The sequence below is a fragment of the Suncus etruscus genome, chromosome 2, assembly GCF_024139225.1.
Source record: "Suncus etruscus isolate mSunEtr1 chromosome 2, mSunEtr1.pri.cur, whole genome shotgun sequence".
In the NCBI taxonomy this organism is placed as follows: domain Eukaryota; kingdom Metazoa; phylum Chordata; class Mammalia; order Eulipotyphla; family Soricidae; genus Suncus; species Suncus etruscus.
In genome coordinates, this window is record NC_064849.1 from 134,962,462 (window position 1) to 134,984,535 (window position 22,074).

The 22,074-nt window shown below is 45.3% G+C and overlaps 1 protein-coding gene across 1 annotated transcript in view; it reads right to left on the reverse strand.

The window, feature by feature from the left end:
- Positions 1 to 22,074, reverse strand: part of LHFPL2 (LHFPL tetraspan subfamily member 2) — a 152,128-nt gene that overhangs the window by 23,797 nt on the left and 106,257 nt on the right. The window lies entirely within an intron of this gene.

A 22,074-nucleotide genomic window follows, 5' to 3' on the forward strand; every position in this document is an offset into this window, starting at 1 on the left:
TCTGAGCAACTTGTCGTGGTCTCAGGTTTGCCCTCACTACCTCCTAGGAGTTGGGTGAGCAGCGTGGACTGCAAGGGCTTCCCTTATCTCCAGGCTGCTTGCCCCAAGAAGCAGTGCCTGCCCCTGCAGTGACCACAGGCGCCCAGCAATCATCTTTCATTAGAAAAAGTTCCAACAGATCGAGATAAGACTGGCTGGTGACAGTGTCAGTATGCCGGTTTGCTTTTGAACTATATTTGCGGGATATTTTGGCTGTGCCGGTATGACACGAGTTAGTTCAGTTTTCAAAAACTTTGCATCCACTTTGCTTCACAACCGGACAACACCCAGTTTTATTGCCCGAATTCAAAGTGCTAGCAGGAATCAGGGTGCATATTCGCTTCTAGGCGAATGCCCACATGCAGAGAAACAGCAAAAACACTGTCTTGGAAACAGCAAAATACTGAGACTCACATTTACTTTCCCTTCATCTATTTCTCATAGGGTGGAGTCAGAAACAACATAAACGGCACTAGATAAAATTAAGGCAAAATAAAACCAAACAACTCATCACCGGGAAAAGTTCACGACTTACTCATTGGGGACTGCTCAGATCTGCCACTAATGGCTGCTGACTGTCACCACCCAGCAATCTTACTTAAGAAAAGAAACACCCATTAGTAATGTGCCCCTTGAACTGTCCCAATATGTCACATATGCCCCTGTTCACCCAGGTCTGGAACTCAACATGCCCATTGTTCGGCAGCTACAAGGACTCCCTCTGTTGCTGGGAACCGTTGCTATCCCACTGCAGTTGGCTTTGCTCAGGGCTCTTTCAGAGCAGCCTTATCCCCAATCAGTGGAGTGGACATCTGGATGTACAGTGTGTTCTGAATGTGGGGTCTTATTTCTGAGGTCCTCCCAGAGAACTACACAAAGCGGTGGGGTTGGAGGGGCAGGATGAAAGATGCCTGGATCTGTGCCTGAACTACCCACATCTCAGTTGGAGGGAGATCACTGTCTTTATAAAGGACGACAACAAAACATTAGAAAATCCTCATGGCACTATAGAGATGGAAGATGCTGTTTTGAAAAAGTAGCCACACACTAGGAGCATAGATACTTAATAATTGTGCATGTGACTGAGAAATTATAAGAGTGTGAGAGAGAAAGAAGGCATTTGAATTGTATGCGTATGCACAAAACTCATAACAGGACTGTGTGGGCACTGGGGAAGTGATGAATCCCCTGCCAGAGTGGTAGTTGTCATTGGGTCTGGATTCCAAATCCAGCTCCACCCTCACTGCCCACATAGACATCTAAGCTCTGGCCAGTGCATGCAGCTTTCAGCTTCCCATAGACAGTCAAACCACCTGCCTCTGAGCATTCTGCATAGTGATCCAAACAAGCATGCTCTGTAAAGGCAAATCCTTGTGCTCTAAGCTCCCAACCCCCCCAACACAAATGACACCAGTCAAATGCAATGGGACTGAAGGAGGTTGGCCTTGGAGACAGAACAGATGAGAGACTTGCTATTCAAAAACAGGTACAGACGGCATAGAGCACAGGACCTGGCTGGCTCTTTATTTCCCCATTGCCTACCTTTGTGATCAAACTCAAGTGTGGTACATAGAAAGCCAGAAGCCCATCTGTTCTCCCTTTTTCCCAAACATTACTGAGTCAAAAAAAAAAAAAAAAGCCACCAATATGAAAGAGCTGAGTGGTGTGTTTACCATGAAGACCAGACCTCCCTTATGAATGAGAATAAAGTGGGCCAATTACAGGAGCACCCAGTGATGTGCCCTCACCCACTGGGCTCCCAGGCATTTGAATGCACAGGTGAGATCTGTACTGACAGAGATAATATAGTCATCTGATCCACACAAACTTCCCACCCATGCTTTCCCCTGTTTAACAGCAGTGTTTGCTCCCAGAGTGAACTGCTCTCATAGCACCCAGAACTCTGCCTTTCTGTAAGAGCCATGATCTCCATGAACATGTAGTGTCTGCAATGTTACTCAGGATGTGGTGCTCAAAGGCAAGAAAACAACTTGGCAAAGAGGGGAGGGTGAGGATGTGAAGTATCAGGAGCATGGTGGATGGCTCAGCAAACTGTTATAAGCTAAATTAAGACAAGGTTATTAGAAACCCATGTCTAGGTTTAAGAAAAATAGCATTCCTTATCTATGCTAAAACAATCCTCTGTCCCTAAATTCTATGTTTAGTAGACACTTGCCGATCTACATGCAGTAGCTAGTTCAGGCTTTTATTCTTTGCTGGAACAAGAAGGAGCTAAGTGCCAGTGTCTGGCTGTATTCTCCCAGGCAAGGCTGATAACTAGGAAGAGTTTCATGAGACCAGGCTGCCTCTAAATACATTTCCCCTCCAGGACACTTGACATGACAACCACATTCTAGAGGGTTGCAGATGTCAAAGCAGCAAGCTGTCTTCCCAAAAAACCATATATGGCATAATGGTATGGAGGGACACATCTTTGCAAGGAGTACAAAGAAAGAAGAAAGTCAGACAGTGAGTATGCTGCAGAAATGGAAGAATGATCCACTGCTAGCACCCAGATCCTACCAGGGCCTGGGGATGGCTGGGCAGTAGGAGAAGGGTGCAGGCACCTTCTTCCAGAGCCCCAATATTGTACAGTAGTGGCAGTGGTGGAGACGTTGCAGAGCTGAGCTGGTAAGCAGGCTTATCTCTCCCTTGTCACCTGGGTCCTATCTTCCACAGTTTCCTGCAAAGGAAACTGACCCACCCTCACTGTTGGCAAAGAGATTCGCCTAGAGGACAAGGGAAGCAAAGTTCACAACTACCTAGAAAGGCAGAAAGGATTCAAATTGAAAGGATTCAGACCCTGCTGTAGCCAGGAGCCTACCTACCCAGCCCAGCCCAACACACACAGCCAGAGAGGGAGCCAGAGTCATTTTCCAAACTGCTCCCTTGGGTTCCGCTTTCCAACTACACTATGAAGAATCACAAATATAACACCCAGCTCTAACAATTGCTAATATTCTGCTATATTTGTTCCATCAAGGTATAGGATTCATACTCATACATTAATACTCACACAAAGACATTTTCCCCCAAACAACTTGAAAATGAGTTGCAGATGTCTTGACTTCATCCCTAAATATTATAGCATATACATCCTGAAAATAAGGTCATTTTCCTATAGTCCTACTAAAATTCACACACCCAAGAAAAATAATAATAATTCCCTTAAATCTAATGCCTCATCCATAGCCAAGTTTTTCTATCCTGCCCACATTTTATAGCTTTTACTTTTTTTTTAACCTGACTAAACCAGGGTTCATGAATTGCATATGGTTATGTCTTTAATTTCTCTCATTCAAAAATAAGCCCCTCATCCCTAGTCTGCCCATATAACCCAATCCCTCCAAGACCCCACAGGAACTTTCTTAAGCTCTCAGGTCAACTGTCTTGAATACTCCAACAATTTTGACTCATCTACTTCTTCATTTTGTCCTAGAAACTTGTTCTTTTTCCCTTTTTACAGAATCTGGCAGTTAAATATGAATGCTAGTTTATATTCAGCTTAACCACTTGCGGTGAGAATCCTTTGCAGATGGCCTTTTGCAAAGTCAGCAACATCACAATTAGGATGCATGTCTGAGCTATTATGCCAAGCATCACTTTTCCTCTTTTTTAAAATAAAATTTACAAAAGCACCAGCCCAGGGCTGGAGAGATAGCCTGGAGGTGGGGCCTTTGCCTTGCATGCAGAAGGATGGTGGTTCGAATCCCGGCATCCCATATGGTCTCGCCAAGCCTGCCAGTAGCGATTTCTGAACGTAGAGCCAGGAGTAACCCCTGAGTGCTGCCTGGTGTGACCCAAAAACCAAAACAAGCAAACAAAAGCACCATGCAGGCAGCATTTTAGACACACAGTTCCAGCACCAATTCCACCATTAGTATCTTCCTCCCTTCCCCAGGCTTCCCAGGTTCCTTTTCCATCCCCTCCCCTGATCTGGAGCCTTTACCTTGGCAGGCACATTTTTAAACGTGGCTGCTGAAATTTGAACTTCTTGTTTTCAGAATCACTGAAAACATTATATGTGTGTGTGTGCAGAGGGAGAGACATGATATGATATGATGCTGCTCAGGCCCTGCATGCTGAGAACCTCTAGAGCCGCACCCAGTGGTGCTCAGGAGACCATATATCGGACATCTGGCATGCTGAAATCTGTGGCCATGGATGCTCTGTGGATCATGAATGGGCCCTGGAATTGCCCCTCTTCCAGAGAGGGGCTCGCCACTCAGTACCAGATTCCCCAGGAACTCTTCATGACCCTCTAAGCAGACACACTTTCAGAACCCACCTGTTAGCTGAACAGGTCCCTCCCCTGCCACATGTTTCTCACACTAATTGAATCAGTGCTGTTCAATGCTCCTTTCCAAAGGAATTAGAGTTGCCCTCTCCAAAGGCAACTACTGTGGCCTCTTGTTTCTGGTTCAGGATCACCAAGGAGTCCTTATACATTGTGAAGTTTGTTCCTTTTGAGTGGAGAAAGAGCCAAACCCAGTGGTGCTGGGAAGGTGCTCCCAGTTCAGTGCTTGAGGGTTGCTGCTAATAATGCTTGGGGGAAATGTCTGGTGCCAAGGATGGAGCCTGGGTCCCAAATAGACATAGTATGTTAAATCTAAGAAGTCATCTCCAAGGCCCTCATGTTTGTAACTGTATTCACCAGTTCTTGATCAGCCATATCTGTCTCACCTGTCACTCCAACCCTTCCTGTGTCCAGTCAGCCAATTCTGAGCCCAATTCTCAGCCAGTTTTGAGCCCAATTCCTAGTGTGCCTTTCCATTCCAAAACAACAGCAGCTGAAAGGGACGTGACACCCTATGTACTGACAGATGTAACCCCCAAGACCGTCTCCAAATAAAAACTCCTACTGCATCCTGTTCCCTACCTGATTTATTCTTGAAGCCCACAGACACAGGTAATTCTCCAGGTCTCGCCAAAATATCCTTAGAAAGTAAGTGTTCAGGGTCTTTTGTTTCTGTCAGATAATCAAATTGACAGAGGAACCAGCTTCCCAGGTAGAGGCTAAAGCTTCATGTAGCTCAGATTCTAGAAGCCAACAAGATAGCAAAGCCCTGTATCTACTGTGTCCTCAAAAAGCTCATTTCAGTGCAATTTGAACTTGAACTTCCAGAGCTACTCTTGAAAATCTGTTTGGAAGGACCAGAGGGTACTGCAGGTAAGGTGCTTATTTTGCATGTGGGAAAGCCAGTTTTATTTCCAACATTCCATACGATTCCCCGAACCCACCAGGAGTTCAGAGTTCATGAGTGCAGAGCCACCCCTGAGTACCACCAGGTGTGGCCCTAAGCCAAAAATAAATCAGTTTGTTTTCAAATTCATCATGCATTTGCTTTGGTCTTCATAAGATAAATAAGAGGAGTTTTTCTTTGAAGATGGTCTTGGGGGTCACATCTGTCAGTACATAGGATTTTTTTCAGGTTCTGTGCTCAAGGATCATTCCTGGTATGGAGAACAAACTAAAGTCTGCCATTACCTTGTCCCCAGAAAAAATAGTGTTTTGATGGGTAAAAGTGATACAGGATGAAAAACTAAAAACTTTCACACAAACATTAAGACAGTGAAACCTGGAAAGTAACTCTAAGAGCTGGAGCACCCTGTGTTTAATCCCTATCAACAAGCAGAGAGCCAGGAGCCATAACTCAAAATCAAGACCCACCACTTCCTTCTCCCCATTTCCCTGCTGAAGACTCCAAATACTGCTGCACAAGGACTCAGCTCTGAGAAGGTCTCACCTTGGAGGGAGAGCTTCTGGCTCACAAGGCTGACAGCTGGGCAGCCACTCCCTGAGTTGTAAAGCATCAGCACTCATTCCTACAGCAACTGCAGCTTTCTAGTCCTTCCTGCACAGGGCAGAAAGAATCCCTGTTTGTGCACAAGATACAGTGACATAGACCAGTTTCCCTACCAACAGCTTAAGGGAGCCCAAACATGATAGAGAGGATTATGCCATCTGTTCCTCCTGGGTCTCTCCACAAATCCACACACCAGCCACAAACACCACTCTACTAGGACCAGGGAACTTCTGAGAAGCTCTTGTTGGAGGTTGTATATGTGTTTTAGACATTCTCCAGCCCTCCCTGGAGGAGGTTACTCTATGACCTTCAGGGCACTCAGGGGACTGGAGAAGGAATAGAGGCATAGAGGGAGAAGAGGCTTGTCCAATGGAGATGTTTCTCCACTCTGTTCCTTCCCCTACCACAGGCAGAACAACTGCTTGGGGCCCGACAATGCCAATTAGAGGCACCACCCAGCCAAGATGGATGAGCTAGAGTTGGGTAGACAGTGAAATCGTTGTGTGGCCAAGACCAATGTGCTAGGTCCCTGCACAACCCTTGCTCTTCTGAGGGCCAGAGCAGCATTTCTCAACCTGGTGTCATAAGGAAGGGACCAGAATATTCCAAGGGAGTCTCAGGTGGACACTGAGGGTCTAGAACATGGGACAAGGTGGGACAATCAGTAGGTAGGTGGGGGGACAAAACAAGGTTGGAAGGGGGCCACCAGGATGAAGGTGGGTACTCTGGGCTTCTGTTCCAGGCAGAGGTAGAATATCTGCTCCCATCTCCCTTTATCAAGCTTAGTACAATTGCACAATTTCACCCCCCAGCAATAATGCAAAATTTTTTTGAAACGAAGCAATACTAGAAACAAGACCAATTAAACTTAGCCGCTATCTACAAGTATCTACTGTCCAATTTTATGAGGCAAGCTGCTACCATAAAATTTTTGCTCTCTATTTATTTTAGGGTTAATGAATAGAAGTACTAAGCGAAAGAAATTCTCATTTGAGTAAATGGGGGACGATAAGGAGTAACACATTGTGACAAACCTGAGATGGATCCTGATACTGAAGGGTCCTTTGAATACTACTAGGATTGACCCCTGAGCACAGAGCAAGGTAGGAGCCCCCAAGCACTGTTGAACATGCATGTCCCTCCAATAGAGCAATAAAGAATGCCAACTTGAAGGAGGCAGGAAAGTGAGGACTTGAACTGAGTGGCTCTCTTTCCCAGAGCTGCCCGGGCGGTCCTAGTGCTACTCTTCCATCCACACATAGGGTAGCTTCAGCTACAGGCACCTTTGCCTGTCAGATTGCAACAGGGAGGGGTCCTGTGACTAACAGACATCCGAGACTCTAAACACTGCTCAGAATCTGCCGTACGAAGTGGAAGCAGAGTTAGGAAAAATTGTGTCTGCCCACAGATGGACACCACAGGGTCGGAGTGAGGTGTCCACTAAACATGGGAAAGAAAGCATGAGGAACAGCTCCCACAAAGTTCAAGGATCTGGAAATGGCCCAAGGTGTTGAGTATGGAAGACAGAAGCCATAAAGAAAAAGACAGGGTCATGCTCACAGACCCTTTACCACTTGATTCATGCATTAGAAATTTTCCCAATTTGGTGTCTGATTTCTCCTCCATACTGAAAGCCCATGCGATACTGTGGCTTAAGAAGCACACACAGACACGGACATTTCCGACAGTAATTTAAAGAACATATGTAGGGGCCGGGTAGGTGGCGCTGGAGGTAAGGTGTCTGCCTTGCAAGCGCTAGCCAAGGAAGGACCTCGGTTCGATCCCCCGGCGTCCCATATGGTCCCCCCAAGCCAGGGGAGATTTCTGAGCACATAGCCAGGAGTAACCCCTGAGCATCAAACGGGTGTGGCCCAAAAACCAAAAAAAAAAAAAAAAAAAAAAGAACATATGTAAAAACTCAGCCAGACAAATGTACATGTTGTATCCCCACCCAGTTCATTAAACATTGTTCATCTTGGTGATTTCCTGCCCAGAAATCCTGCTACTCAGTGTTTTTTCAAATTTCTCTAATGAGAAGACCAAATTCAAAACCATAGACAGGTTTAAACTCTCTTCATTTATTAACTAGAGGAATTCCCCAGATATTTAGGATTCAAACTGTGTTTTGAAAACAGATGGGCTTAAATACAGCTCCCCACGGGTTGTTCTCGCTGGAGGCCAATGCTGCAGACATTTGGCAGGTACTTGCAGACAGAGAATCGCCCCCTTCAAGGCCCACAACATCCCTGGCTGGCACTGCCCACTGGGTCTAATGACTTAGGAATGTGCCAGACAGGCGGGAGGTCCAGTGAGCTTTCTTATTTGTGGCCTAGATGAAGTCACTGGGACTCCAAGTTCAAGACAGTGAGAGAAAACTCCTTATTCTGGAAGCTCTGAATCCTTGACTTGCTCACAGGGCTTCGTTCTCTCTCTCTACAATTAGGCTCCTTCTTGTCACCATTCCCTGGATTTTCTCCTTATGGACAGCTAAAGGTGGGCATAGTGAACACCTGGGTTGAAGGGGGGCATGCAGAGCACTTGCTTTGGTCTGCAAAGGCCATTATATTCCTCAATTGGATCTGGCTGGAACACAGGACTCTCTGGGATCCCAGCTGCATAGTTCAGGAGGGGAAGGATTCTGGGCCAGAAAGAGAGAAAGAGAGAGTCACAGGGATAAACAAGCAAAAATGACCAGCCGAGATTTGATGAGGTGATAAGCTCTGGGCTGATCTGAGGTTGTCAGGACAGAATCCGTCCTAGCAATCCTGCTGACCATGGGCTATGGGAGGCTGCTGTACATGGGCAGAAAGGCTTCTTCTTACCCTAATGGGAGGGTGAGTCTATCTCTCAGCTGAGCAGCAATCACTCCTGCCATGGCAGGCTTGACAACTTGGACTGCTCTGCTCTGGAGGGCAGGCTGTTGGGCTCCAGACAGACAAACACATTCTAGTATGAAGGACTCTATAGATCAGAATTTGTCCAGTGACAAAGTCACAGGTGAGAGAACAAACCCCCCTGCAGATGGGGTACAGGACTGTGCTTCATGGTGGAGTGTTTGCCTTACACTGACCCCCAGAACAGCTCCCCATATCACTGGTGGTAATCCTCACATGTGAGACTCCTGTACTCTACAAGTGCCTGAGCACCACACCAAGAGTGTAATCTCTCACTCCCCCATATAAACAATTAGAAAACACCAACAATCTGAAAACACAGGCTGGGAAGCAACCAAGGCTCTTGGCTACTTTGGCCTCAGGATCTCAAATGTAGATAGAAACTCTAGGGTTACCATAGTAACCTTTAGCTTTTCCCAGATCCGTAGGTGATGGCTGGAGTGCAGCATAGGAGGTAGCATGCTTGCCTTGCATGTGGTTGATCTGGCACTCCAAGAATCTAAGTCCAACTAGGAGTGATCTCTGAGCACAGAGTGAGGTATAAGCTCGGAGCAATACCAGGTATGATCCAAAATCTCCCAGAACAGCCAAGTTTGTGCATATAGACCACCTCTGACCATTTCCTCCCAGACCAGGACCTCTCCAGGAATCCCACGACTGACTGGGAAAAGGGGAGAGCCTGGAGATGATGAGAAATGCCAAGTATGGTGGCTCACACGTGGCAGAAGAGCAAGTACCATCTGATCCCAGAACTGGGAGAGCAGGGCTGGGGATGTTGCCTTGGGAAGTACATAGAGAACCCCTTCACACCCTACTGGTCATAGGCATAGGGTGTGGGCTGGTTTAGGCCCCTCTTCCCAACTGTTTTACTGATTTGGGTGTAAAAATATCAACTCTTCATATTTCATTCCTGATTTTAGAGTGCCTCATTCTGGGAAATAGGCATTGCATTCTTAGGTTGCATGAGCTAAACATAAAACAAAACAAAAATAAAAGCCCCAACAACAAAGAGTCCCCCTCTGTAGAACCAGACCCTATATTGAACCCCCAACCCAGCCAAGTACTGCAACATCCAGGCTTTCCTGAGATATTTTTGCTTCCTGTTCAAGATAAGTAAAATGCTTGATCAGGAAGAATCTCAGAGCCTTTGGCCAGAGGGCAGGATAGAAAACAAAGTCTGCATCATTTACTGCCGTGTCAGTGGTCTGGTTTCTCACGTTTCATAAAGGATGTCCAGGATTCACAAATGCACAGCGCCTGGCCCGAGAGGCAGCAATGCCTTCCCAGCACTGCTTTCAAGCAGAGTCAAAAGTCACATCCCTTTTAGTTCAAAACATAAACTGTCCTATAAAATTAATGTCTGCTGCTATTTGGTCTCTGCTCGGGTGAATTATTGAAGTCAACCAATGTGAATTCTCTCATCAGCTATCAGCGGCCCCAGGAGGCTGATTTGCATCCATTCTGGGACACTTATTTTTGATCTGCACGCTTATTAATGATAGAATAAAATTTCTTGTTTGGTGATAATCAACCAAATTATTCAAATGACAGCTTAAAAAGCCAACACTCCAACTCCATAGCTGCTGAGTTGATACTAATTGAAAGCGATTTTCCATTTTACTTGGCACTATCAGTGAGGCTGTGGGTGGATAAAAACATTTAAAAAAATGAATTCCACTGCTGCCAAAGGCAGTATTTTATCACAACTAAGAAAAATGGATCCAATTACAATGATAATCACAGTTGACAAAGGCCAGGGTGAGAGGGTCTAAAAAGACAATGGGGCAGTCAGCCACACACCCTAAACTGGCCATGGCTAAGCTGGGCAATAAAGCCAAGTCCACAAAACTACCACCACCCAGTCCTGTTCCTCTCCTCATCCTGGCTCCAAACTGCTCTTTGGGGGAGGGTGGAGTTTAGCCCCAAAGCAAGTGCAAAACTGTACTAGACTTGAGTGGTGCAGAGCATGGCTGTGACTTAAATATAGACCATACGCCTCAGATGGGCAAGGGGACTTGAGTGCCCTCCCTGGCACAAAGGGCCCTGAACACTACTAGGAGGTTCCCTGGTATTGGCCCCCTCCAGGTCCGCTGGAATGCACCTCCACAACAAAAACAACAACAAAAGAAAGCAAGCAGACTTGGTGAGACAAGCTACACTAGCAGAGTAATTAGCTGATGAGAGATAGACTTATTTTGGGTCTTTGAATTGTCACTCCCAGAGGGAGTGCCCATTAGATCTTAAACCAATAAAGCTAGCAAAGAGTTTGGTGCTCAGACCAAAGCCACACCAGGTAGTGATGGAACTAATGCAATGCTGAGATTTTATTTTATTTTTTTTTTGATTTTTGGTTTTGGGGCCACACCTGGCGCTGCTCAGGGGTTACTCCTGGCTATCTGCTCAGAAATAGCTCCTGGCAGGCACGGGGGACCATATGGGATGTCGGGATTTGAACCAACCACCTTGGGTCCTGGATCAGCTGCTTGCAAGGCAAACACTGCTGTGCTATCTCTCCAGTCCCGAGATTTAATATTTTTAAAGGTGGTGTTGATGCCAAAAACGCAGCTCGTGGTTGGTGCTCAGTCCCACTCTTGGCTCTGTGCTCAGGGATTACTCCTGGTGAAGCTCTGGGGACCATATTTGGTACCAGGAATCCAACTAGCATTGTACATATACAAGGCAACCACTTTATTTCTGTTCTCTCTCCAGACCCGAAGTTGGGGTTTGGGCCCAGAACCCTGCATAAAGTCACATGCCTAACTCCATCCCATGAATGGGTTGTTCAAACACATAGAAATACCTCCCAACTACCAGAAACAAGGCTCAAATATTATTGGCACAGAGCGATGCATGTGGGAGGGATGAGTGAACAGGTTCAAGGCCACCAAAGGAGTTCCTCCTCTTTCCAGACTTGATCATGATTTCCCCTTTCCTCTCCCCTCAGGGCACACCAGCCTTCTCTGAGGAGCATGCGCATTAAATATCTCCTAAAATGAAATCTATGCCAAAGAAAACTTTTATTGCAGGTTTCCTGGTGCAGAACAAATAGAAGCACATCTGGTTGAACCTGATCAGTCCTGTCTGCGTAGTGAGAAAAAGCAGGAGCTGGATCAATTACTTCAGTTTGCAAGGTGAGGGGGCTCGAGTACAGCAGGTAGGGTACATGCTTTGTACACAGGTGACCTGAGTTCAATCCCTAGCATCCCATATTGTACCCCCCCCCAGCCTTTCAGGAGTGATTTTCGAGCACAGAGCCAGGAGTAACACCTGAGCACCACCAGTTGTGGACCCCCAAACAACTAAATTAAAAAATAAAGTTTACAAGGTAGGGCCTGGCAGGTACTTCCCAGGTCACTCTGCCTGCCACCCATCTGATTTACCAAAGTGTGTAGAGCAGTGTGTGTGTGTGTGTGTGTGTGTGTGTGTGTGTGTGTGTGTGCGCGTGCGTGCACGTGCGAAGACAGGCAAGTGTGCAGGTCCTCAAATCCCTCCAGGAATTGTTGTTAAAGTGGGAATGAGCAGCAGGCAGGTTAGAGAAAGAGACCAACAATCCTTTGGAGTATGGCCAGGCCACTGAGAGCTCAGAGTGCTGTGCAGGGTGTGGAGACATTCATTGTCAAGCCATAATTTGGGGTCAGAAACCTAATCACAATCATATTTGTAATCAAGATGTTTAAATAAAGATATTATATATAAAGAAAGAAAGAAAATTGGAACTGAAAAAAAATTCTGATGGTTAAGAAGTAAACAAAGGGGGCCGGAGAGATAGCATGGAGGTAAGGCGTTTGCCTCTCATGCAGGAGGTCATCGGTTCGAATCCCGGCGTCCCATATATGGTCCTCCCGTGCCTGCCAGGAGCAATTTCTGAGCCTGGAGCCAGGAATAACCCCTGAGCACTGCCGGGTGTGACCCAAAAACCACAAAAAAAAAAAAAAAAAAAAAGAAGTAAACAAAGTTATCAAGTAAGCTCCAAAATAAAATGATGGTCCAAAAATTAAAAAAGAAAAAAAAGAAAGGAGTTGGGACCACATGCTGTGGTGCTTGGAGGATCATATGTAGGACCAGGGATTGAACCAAAGCTGGCTGTGTGTAAGGTACGCACTTAATTCGTGCTGTCTCTCCAGCTCTGAAAACATCAAGTTTTACAGAAACTTAATGATAGCTGACAGTGAGCTATTGAAGGCTGCTGGGAGGACAAAGATAGGGGTGGATATAAGGGAGCTATGGCACGTGCAAGCACACACCCTACCCACTGTTCTATGGAAAGAAGGTGAAAGGGCTGGCTCAGGCTGACCTGCAGTTTAGAGTAAAAGACACGTGGCTGATAACCTGCAGGGTGTGTGGAGCCCATTTGTCTAAGGTGACAGGAAGGCTGGAAGGAGTGAGGGATACTTAACCGAGACTAATTACTATGAACAATTTCACAAAGTGAAAAGTCTAATTAACTTCACGTTACAATAGAACCCTCCCTACCTATTCCATTTTTCTCTGAGGTGATATAGAATTTTTATAATAATTTTAAGGAATTGGGATGACTGTTGAGTTTAGCTGGTTTTTTTTTTTTTTTACTTTAATCTTTATTTATTTTTGTTTGTTTCTGCAAAATAGCTGGACCCACAACTTTCCATTTTCATGCATTTCATCAAGGAGGAAAATGAGAAAGTCCCTCGAATGGTTTTATATAAAGAGTCTTACAGTAAATAGGACAGGAGCACAAAGTCACAATGAGGAAGAATGTGAACAATATAGCTTGTGGGTGGGTCAATGCGGCTGTAGAGGGCATGTGATGGTACTCAGGAGTTACTCTGGGCTCTGCATTCAGGAATCACTCTTGAGGGCTATGGGGACCATATGGCTGTACTATCGCTCCAGCCCATTTCTCAATTTTTTTATTCAATTCCTGTGAATTACAAAGTTATTTATGAGGGCAGAGAAATAGCAAAGCGGTAGGGCATTTGCCTTGCATGCAGCCAACCAGGAAGGAACTCAGTTCTATTCCCCGCATTCCATATGGTACCCCAGCCGACCAGGGGCAATTTCTGAGTTCAGGACAGGAGTAACCCCTGAGCGCCATTGTGTGTGGCCTAGAAACCAACCAACCAACCAATCAATCAATCAATCAGGTTTAGAAAAAAAAAGTTGGGGCCGGAGAGATAGTATGCAGAAGGACAGTGGTTCAAATCCAGGTATCCCATATCTTCCCCAAGACTGCCAGGAGCGATTTCTGAGCACAGAGCCAGGAGTAACCCCTGAGCACTGCTGAGTGTGACCCCAAAAATAAAAAAGTTATTTATAATTGGGTCTCAGGCATACAATGTTCCAAAACCACTCCCATCCAGAGTGCACTTCACTCCATGTTCCCAGTCTTCCACCTGCCCCTAGTCCTCTGGCCACTCCTACCAGCTTCTATAACAACACTTTTTCCTTTTTCCCTTTTAGGCACTGTGATTTGCAGTACTGTTACTGAGAGACTTTCATGCATATTACTTTATCTCCTCTTAGTGTCCAGTCCTTATGCTGAATGATCACTTCTCTCTATCATAGTGTAGTGATTCCCTTCCTAACCTACCTCTGCTTTCCCCTAAGGGTCAAGCTTCCCTCTAAGGACCAGTAGGTTTCCTAGTTTTCCTTTCTATTTCCTTTGGGCATTAGTTATCCCCCTACTATATTTCTTTATATCTTGCATATTGGTAAGATTATTCTGTCTGTCCCCTTCAGGTTCTGATCAATGAGCTTGAGCATGTCCTTTGCACACTGAGTTCCTGGGTTTGATCTTTGATCTCAGGTATGAATGGGCAAGAGAAGAACCACCTAGAGGGCCAGGAAGGCCAAGAGGAAGTAATTGTGGGAACCCTCAGGCTGGACAGGCTTAAGAAACATTTATGAGATAACAATGAGACACAAAGATATGCTGGCTCTGTATGTTGTGGAAGAGAGGTGAAAGAGGGTACCCAGTTTCCTATGCACCTACTCGAGTGCTTTACTTCAGTGGTAAGCGCACTGGAGAGGGGATACATTGAAGAGATCTGCTCTCCAGATACCCTCTGTGCTCTGCGCGTGTTAGGCAATGAAGTTTGGGAACTTCCAAAATGGAAAGGCAGAATGTGAAGGCACTTGTCTGAAATGAAGAGGAGACAGGTGAAGCAGGGATGTGGCCAGGATATGAGGAAGGGGCCCTGAGAGAAAGGGGCAGACAAGAGGATGAATGAGAAGACATGTCCTGAAAGACGGAGCAGAGGAGGTGGATATGGTCAGTGGCACAAGGCACCCACACTGTCATCTGTACCTCCAAAACAGACTTTGTGTCCGTAAAGCAGTCTGGGGACCATTAAGCAGGTCCCTCACCCTTTGGTTTGAGAAGTATTACAAAATGTAGAACCCTGAAAAATAGCTGGACCCACAACTTTCCAATTTCATACATATTTCATCATGAAGGAAAATGAGAAAGTCCCTGGGATGGTTTTATATGAAGAGTCTTACAGTAAATAGGACAGGAGCACAAGGTCACGATGAGGAAGAATGTGAATAATATAGCTTGTGGGTGGATCAATGCGGCTGTATGGGGCATGTGATGGGGACTAAGGGAGGAAGCGAGCTGGACCCTGCACAGATGTCTGTTTTCTCTGCCAGGAGTTCAGACAAACAGGAAGACCTTCAACTTCTCCAATTGGGAATGCACAGCTTGGCTGTGGAGCAGAGGGGCCCAGCACATGACTAGGACACAGAAACAGAAGGTTGTGATTAAGGCTGCAAGCACTGTTCTATGCAGAACCTGCCTGCAAGCCTTGCTAATCTTTAGCCCAGGCCTGTGCCAGGACCATGCGCCCTCAGCTATGGCCTTTGTCCCTTTGGGCTGCTATGTAGAGTTTGGGGGTACATGGCCTGTGAGGCCCTTGGAGCTATACTAACCCTAGGGATTCAAACACAGCCAAGACAAAGCTTTTTTTTAAATATATAATTACTAAATTTCCACTAACATCTTGCAGAGAATTTATGCGTTTGAAGCCTCTCAGGGGGATCCCAAGGAAAAAACATCTGGTGCAATTATCCAGTGAATGACTCGCCCTGTTCCAAGCATTACAATGGAGGTGTAACAATGGTTTGAAACCCTCTTCTGCATTCTCAGAGTGAGAATTTCTGCAAAATGTTTCCCCCATGTAAACAAACACACTCATATATATTTTCTATTTAAAGTATTTGCAAAACTATGCAAACAAGAATTATTTCTTAGAGAACTCAAGTTTAGGAAACAAGTGGACAGTAGCTCTTAACCACTGAACAGAACTTCTAGCTGGACCTGTAAAGTTCTCTGTGCCTCAGAATGTGCAACTTTTGGGGCCAGATAAAGCTATAGGAGAGGGTTTACCTGTAAGCTGTTTATCACAATCGGAACCTTCGGCAACTGTCTGCCACTAGCATGTACCCTGGGCAACTAGTGTGGAAGATACCGCCCAGTGTCCCAAAGGGCAGTTCTGTTCTGCTTCAAAAACTGCCCCACTGGGGCTGGAGAGATAGCATGGAGGTAGGGCATTTGCCTTGCATACAGAATGGTAGTTTGAATCCTGGCATCCCATATGGTCCCCTACGACTGCCAGGAGCGATTTCTGAGCAGTAGAGCCAGAAGTAACCCCTGAGCGCTGCCAGCTGTGACCCAAAAAACCAAAAACTAAAACAAAACAAAACAAAACAAAACTGCCTCACTTTCAATTATAGAATGGAACCCAGAGAAGAGCTTCTTAAATCTTCCACTCACAACCCTTTTCACTGAGAAATGCAGCACAGGTGAGTCCAGCTAAGAACACTTTAGAGTCGCAGAACAGCTGATTCAGATTTGATTTCTGGTTGTTGCTCTTTCAGAAACCATTTATTGTTACTAAGTTTTTTGTTGTTGTTGTTGCCACCTCCACACATTCATTCATACCATAGCTTAAGAAACCAGGGACTCAAGGCAAAGGCCCTACCCTCTGTGCTATCACTCCAGCCCCAGCAGAGATTTTCAAAGTAATTTTTTAAATTTCTGTGGAATCTGTTGTAATGTTACCCCTTTCTTTATAATATGGTTTACTAAGTTCCTATTTGTCATTTATCCATTCTATTTCTTCAAAAAAATCATGTAAAAAAAAAAGAAAAGAAAAGAAACCAGGGACTAAAGGAATCAAGGTGTAAATTCCGTCAATAAAACATCTGCAGAATAAAGTTGTGTGAGTAACAACACATCTCCTAAATTGTAAAACTTGGACAGGACTGATGACTTACTACATAGGGTTAATCTAAAGAAAGGCTCATGCAGAAAACTTTGCAGAGCACCACACCCAGTAAGCAGCCAGTGAGTGACAGAAGGATAATAGCTACAGAAGAGGGTTGCAGACCCATGACCTTGGTGACAGAAAGAAGCCAATCATTGATTTGGTTGGAACAAACCACCCACATTGCTCACACAGAAGCAACTCCACAAGGGCATTTATGGTAGGGATGCTAGAACACAACCAACCTTCACAGCAATCAAGTTACTTTAATTGGGGGCTGGAGAGATAGCATGAAGGTAAGGTGTTTGCCTTTCATGCAGGAGGTTATCGGTTCGAATCCCGGCGCCCCATATGGTCCCCCATGCCTGCCAGGAGCAATTTCTGAGCCTGGAACCAGGAATAACCCCTGAGCACTGCCAGGTGTGACCCAAAACCATCAAAAAAAAAAGTTACTTTAATTGTTTGGGGGGTGAAATGGGAATAGAGATAAAAATAATTGAGATAAAATAATCAGAGAACCAGAGCAATAGTACAGAAGTCAGGGTGCTTGTTTTGTGCACAAGGCTGACCCTGGATGGACCGCGGTTAGATCCCCTGGCATCCCATATGATCTTCCAAGCCAGGAGCCATTTCTGAGCACATAGCCAGGAGTAACCGCTGAGCGTCACCGGGTGTGGCCCAAAAAATAAAAAAAAGAAATAAAGGATTCTTAGTATCCCATATAGTTCCCTGAGTACCACCGCAAGTAATTCCTGATTGCAGAGTCAGAAGTAACCTTTGAGCATTACCTAGTATGACCCAAAAATTGAATGCCTAGATAAAGAAACTATGGTGCATATACATGTATGATCCACAATAAAAAAAAAAAAAGCCCTTTTCCAATCTTACCAGTATGACCATGACAGCCCCATCACCAAGTGGGTGAGCCCAACATCAAAGGGGCAAAGAAAGAAAGACTGACTAAAAGGACCCAAGGGGAAAGTACAGGGGTTCCACCATTAATCTTACGTGTAGCCAATTCTGATTTGATTCACACTGTCACATGTCTCTCAAAATGACCAAGAGAGACCCTGAGAACAGAGATGGAAATAACCTCTGAGCACCACTAAGTGTGATGTCAACCACCCTCCCAAATGACTTAAAAAAGAAAACTCAAGGGGCTGGAGAGATAGCATGGAGGTAAAGCGTTTGCCTTTCATGCAAGAGGTCATCGGTTCGAATCCCAGCGTCCCATATGGTCCCCTGTGCCTGCCAGGAGCAATTTCTGAGCATGGAGCCAGGAGTAACCCCTGAGCACTGCCGGGTGTGACCCAAAAACCACAAAAAAAAAAAAAAAGAAAACTCAAAACTAACAAACAATAAAACCTCCATGAACCCAAATGACAATAAACAATGAATCTGGGAAACATACACCATGATGAGTGGTGGTGAGCAGTAAATCTAGTCACTGGAAGGAGAAGATCATCAGACACTAATGCAATGAAAAATGTAGGAGTAGGAGAGAATCATACCCCAAAACAATATTGAAAGGACATTTTTACTGCAACATTATTCCCCATAGCCAAGCTCAGCCCAAGTGCCAAGTTCAGCTGTCTGGATAAGGAAATTGGGGCATATATACATATGCTCAACTCTAAGAAAAGATGAAAACATGGAATTTGGCACTATATGGATAAAACAACAAAATATCATGCTGAGTGAAGTCAGTCAGGAGAGGGACAGATACAGAATAACCTCACTCATGTCAAGAATATAGAAAAACAATAAAGGATGAGCCCAAGCAATGGCGCAGCAGTAGTGTTTGCCTTGCATGTAGTGACTGACCCAGGACAGACTGCGATTCCATCCCCTGGCATCCCATGTGATCTCCCAAGCCAGGAGCAATTTCTGAGTGCATAGCCAGGAGTAACCCCTGAGGGTCACCGGCTGTGGTCCCCTCCAAAAAAACAACCACCAAAAACTAAAACAACAACTATAAAGGAGTAACAAATGGCCAAAGGCTACTGAACTCAAATTGGTCCACAGAGCTGAGCTTGTAGTATGGAGGACAGGACATGGAAGGGTTCCTGGGACACAGTGGAGGGAAGCGGGCATCCTGGAGGAGGAACCAGGTGTGCAGGACACTATTGTTAATAGTTTTGCCAATCATGGTGTCTCAGTAAAAATGGGAGAAAATGAAAGAGAAAAAAATAGAAAAGCAAACATCCAGGAGCAGGAAGGTGATCACTAGAGATGCTCTCAGGCCAGAGCTGTCCTGTATCATCTTCATTGGCATAGCCCTTCCAATCCTCCAGGGTCTCCCAGAGTTCGATGCCTTTGCAGAGAGCTGTGGGAAACTGTCAGACTGATATGGCCTCCTTGCCTCCAGTCCTCCCCCCAACTCTCCACTCAGCCCTGTACCACGTGCACCAGTGATCTGATCCGACCCATGAAGTCTCCAACTGAGTTGTGCCAGAGAACACAACCAAGCCTTTGTGAGAGCAGGGTAGCCCTCAGTGACACAAATCTTCACTGGCTCTTTTCTGGACCCATGTTTGAGTCTATCTCAGTAGTGCAGAGTTGGCCATGAGGTCACTGAAATGAGCCGCATTTTTCTTTTTCTCATTAAGGGAAAATAAATAACTCAGAATAGTAGTAGGCTTGTGCCCACAGATTAAGGCCCTACACAGTAACATTCAACAATGTGCCCACACATCTTGCCCACACAAAAACCCAGTGGAGGCGAATGATTTTTCTTTTCACTCTGAGACGCTAGTACGTTGTCTGGTGAATGAACTCTAAGAAGCAGATGAGAAAAACAAAACAGCCCCCCATTCTTTCCTGAAGGAAGGTCACTCAGTGTCCTCCATTTGACCCCAACTTCCATCAAAGATCTCACATGACTTTTACATTCTGGAAGTTATTTTTACAAGATAAAAGCCTCACAGCACTTCTCAGAAAGGGACATATTTAACATATGAACATAAGGGAAGTAGTGCAGGTATAGCCATGGTTACCAACATAAAGAATCTACTGCAAATAGGTAACTGACTCAAAAGTATTTCAAGCCAGATGCTGAATAGAAGGGACAAGGAATAAGGTGCTTGCCTTACAGGCAGCAATCCTGGTTTTATCCCCAGCACCAAGCAAAGTCCCTTGAGCACTGCCAAGAGTGATCCCTGAGCACAGCCAGGTGTGACCCCAAAACAAAAACTTCAGGCCATCTTGAGAAACTCCAGAACTTGTGTCAGAATGAATTTGGGAAATGTTTAGTCCTGTTGAAAATAGAATGTCTGGGCTCAGTCAAGTCACCATTTCCAGAGCACAACTCTGGCTGGTTCTTGTCAATTCCCTTGGAGCCCACCGCTTGGCTCCTGTCTTAAGCTGGGTCCACTAACAGGGCCTGCACCTTGGAGACAGACAAACAAATGAACTCAGTTACTATGCTGCTAACTCAATTGGGCTGGGAAATAAGGAAGTGAGACTGACCATATAGCATCAGGAACATGCTTAATAATGATGAAATTGACTTCTTTTCTAAAGGTTCAAATGAGAAGTAAGAGAGGGCTTGGACCAAGGGAGGGCTTGGACAAAGATTATGGAACAGCCTTCAACAGGAATAATCAAGAAGCCATTCTAACAAATGTATGAAGTCATTCCAACTGCACCACTGCAGTCAAAGGATCAGCAGAAATTTGAACCAGCTTTCTGTCCTACTATTCCATTTGGTCCTTATCAGCAAAGTCACTTGCTTAAAACTGGTCTAGATGGTTGATATCATTGTATTTCTAATGGAGCTGAGGAAGGAGAAATTTCATATTTTACTTCATTCATTGGGGAAGAGAAAATAAAATATGAAAAACTTCACATTTCATGATTATAGCAATTTATAAGCTTAAAGATGGGACCAGAAAGGTAGTACAGGGGTAATGTTTCTTGCCTTGCACAATGCCTAGCTCAATTTGATCCCTAGCACTGAATAAGTGATTCCTGAGCACAAAGGAAGGAGTAAATCCTAAGCACAAACCTGTTATTGCTCACTCCCCCTAAAGACTGAACGTGGGGACTGAGAGATAGCTCAAAGAACTGAGCACATGCTTTACATGAGAGCCCCAAGTGCAACCCCCAAAACCTCAAGGTCACCTGAGCACTGCTAAGAGCAACCCCAAGCACAGAGCTAATAGTTCCTTAGCACTTTGAAAGCTCCCCTAAAAGAAACTGAACGATGTTATTCAAGAAGAAAAGCAGGTAGCAGCCCTGTCACTCTCCCCCTATCGGACAACTGCCTTATCGATTCAGCTCCTTATTCTCCTGCTTGGGGACAAGTCCTAAGATTCCTAAGAGACTAGCCGAAGGTGAGGAGGAAGATTTCCATCCCTGTCCATTGGTCTCCACCCATCACTTCTGTGGGTTCTGATCTGGAAACAAGTTTTATTTTCCTAATCTGACAGCTGCCAGGCTTTCCCAATGACTAAACTCCTCTCTAAATCCCCACCATCTGTCTAAAATATGATCTCTCTTTAGGGGGCTTACTGTGCTCCCAGAAGCCCAGAGTCCTGATATGTTTAACTCAGTGATTTTTCAAGCTTTTTACTACAACTGATGCTCAGTACCAGTCTGCAGAGTCAGGTACAAATCACATCTTAAACCAATGCATTTCTCCTGATCTCTGCTCTCAGACTCCTCATGACCATGTTCTGTTTCTCTTACTACCAGCCCTGGCAATGCCCAACACAGACCATGACTGTGCAGTTAAATGCAACAGTGCCACGAATGGCTTGACGAAAACAGCTACAAGTACTCCAGGCAAGCACAGCTATTGAACACCTTCCTGTTTGGGTGGGGAGTTGTGTTCCTAATTTTGTTGTTGTTGTTGTTTTTTGGACAACACCCAGTGATGCTCAGGGGCTACTCGGAACTCTGCCCTTAGGACTCACTGCTAAGAACAACCCCAAGCACAGAAGTTGCAGAACTCTGGTGGGTTCAGGATACCATATGGGATGCTGAGGGTCGAACTGGAGCTGGCCACATTCAAGGCAAACACCCTACCTGCTGTCTCAGTGCTCTTATCTTCTTTTTTTATAAGTAGGAAAACTGAGACAGGAGAGT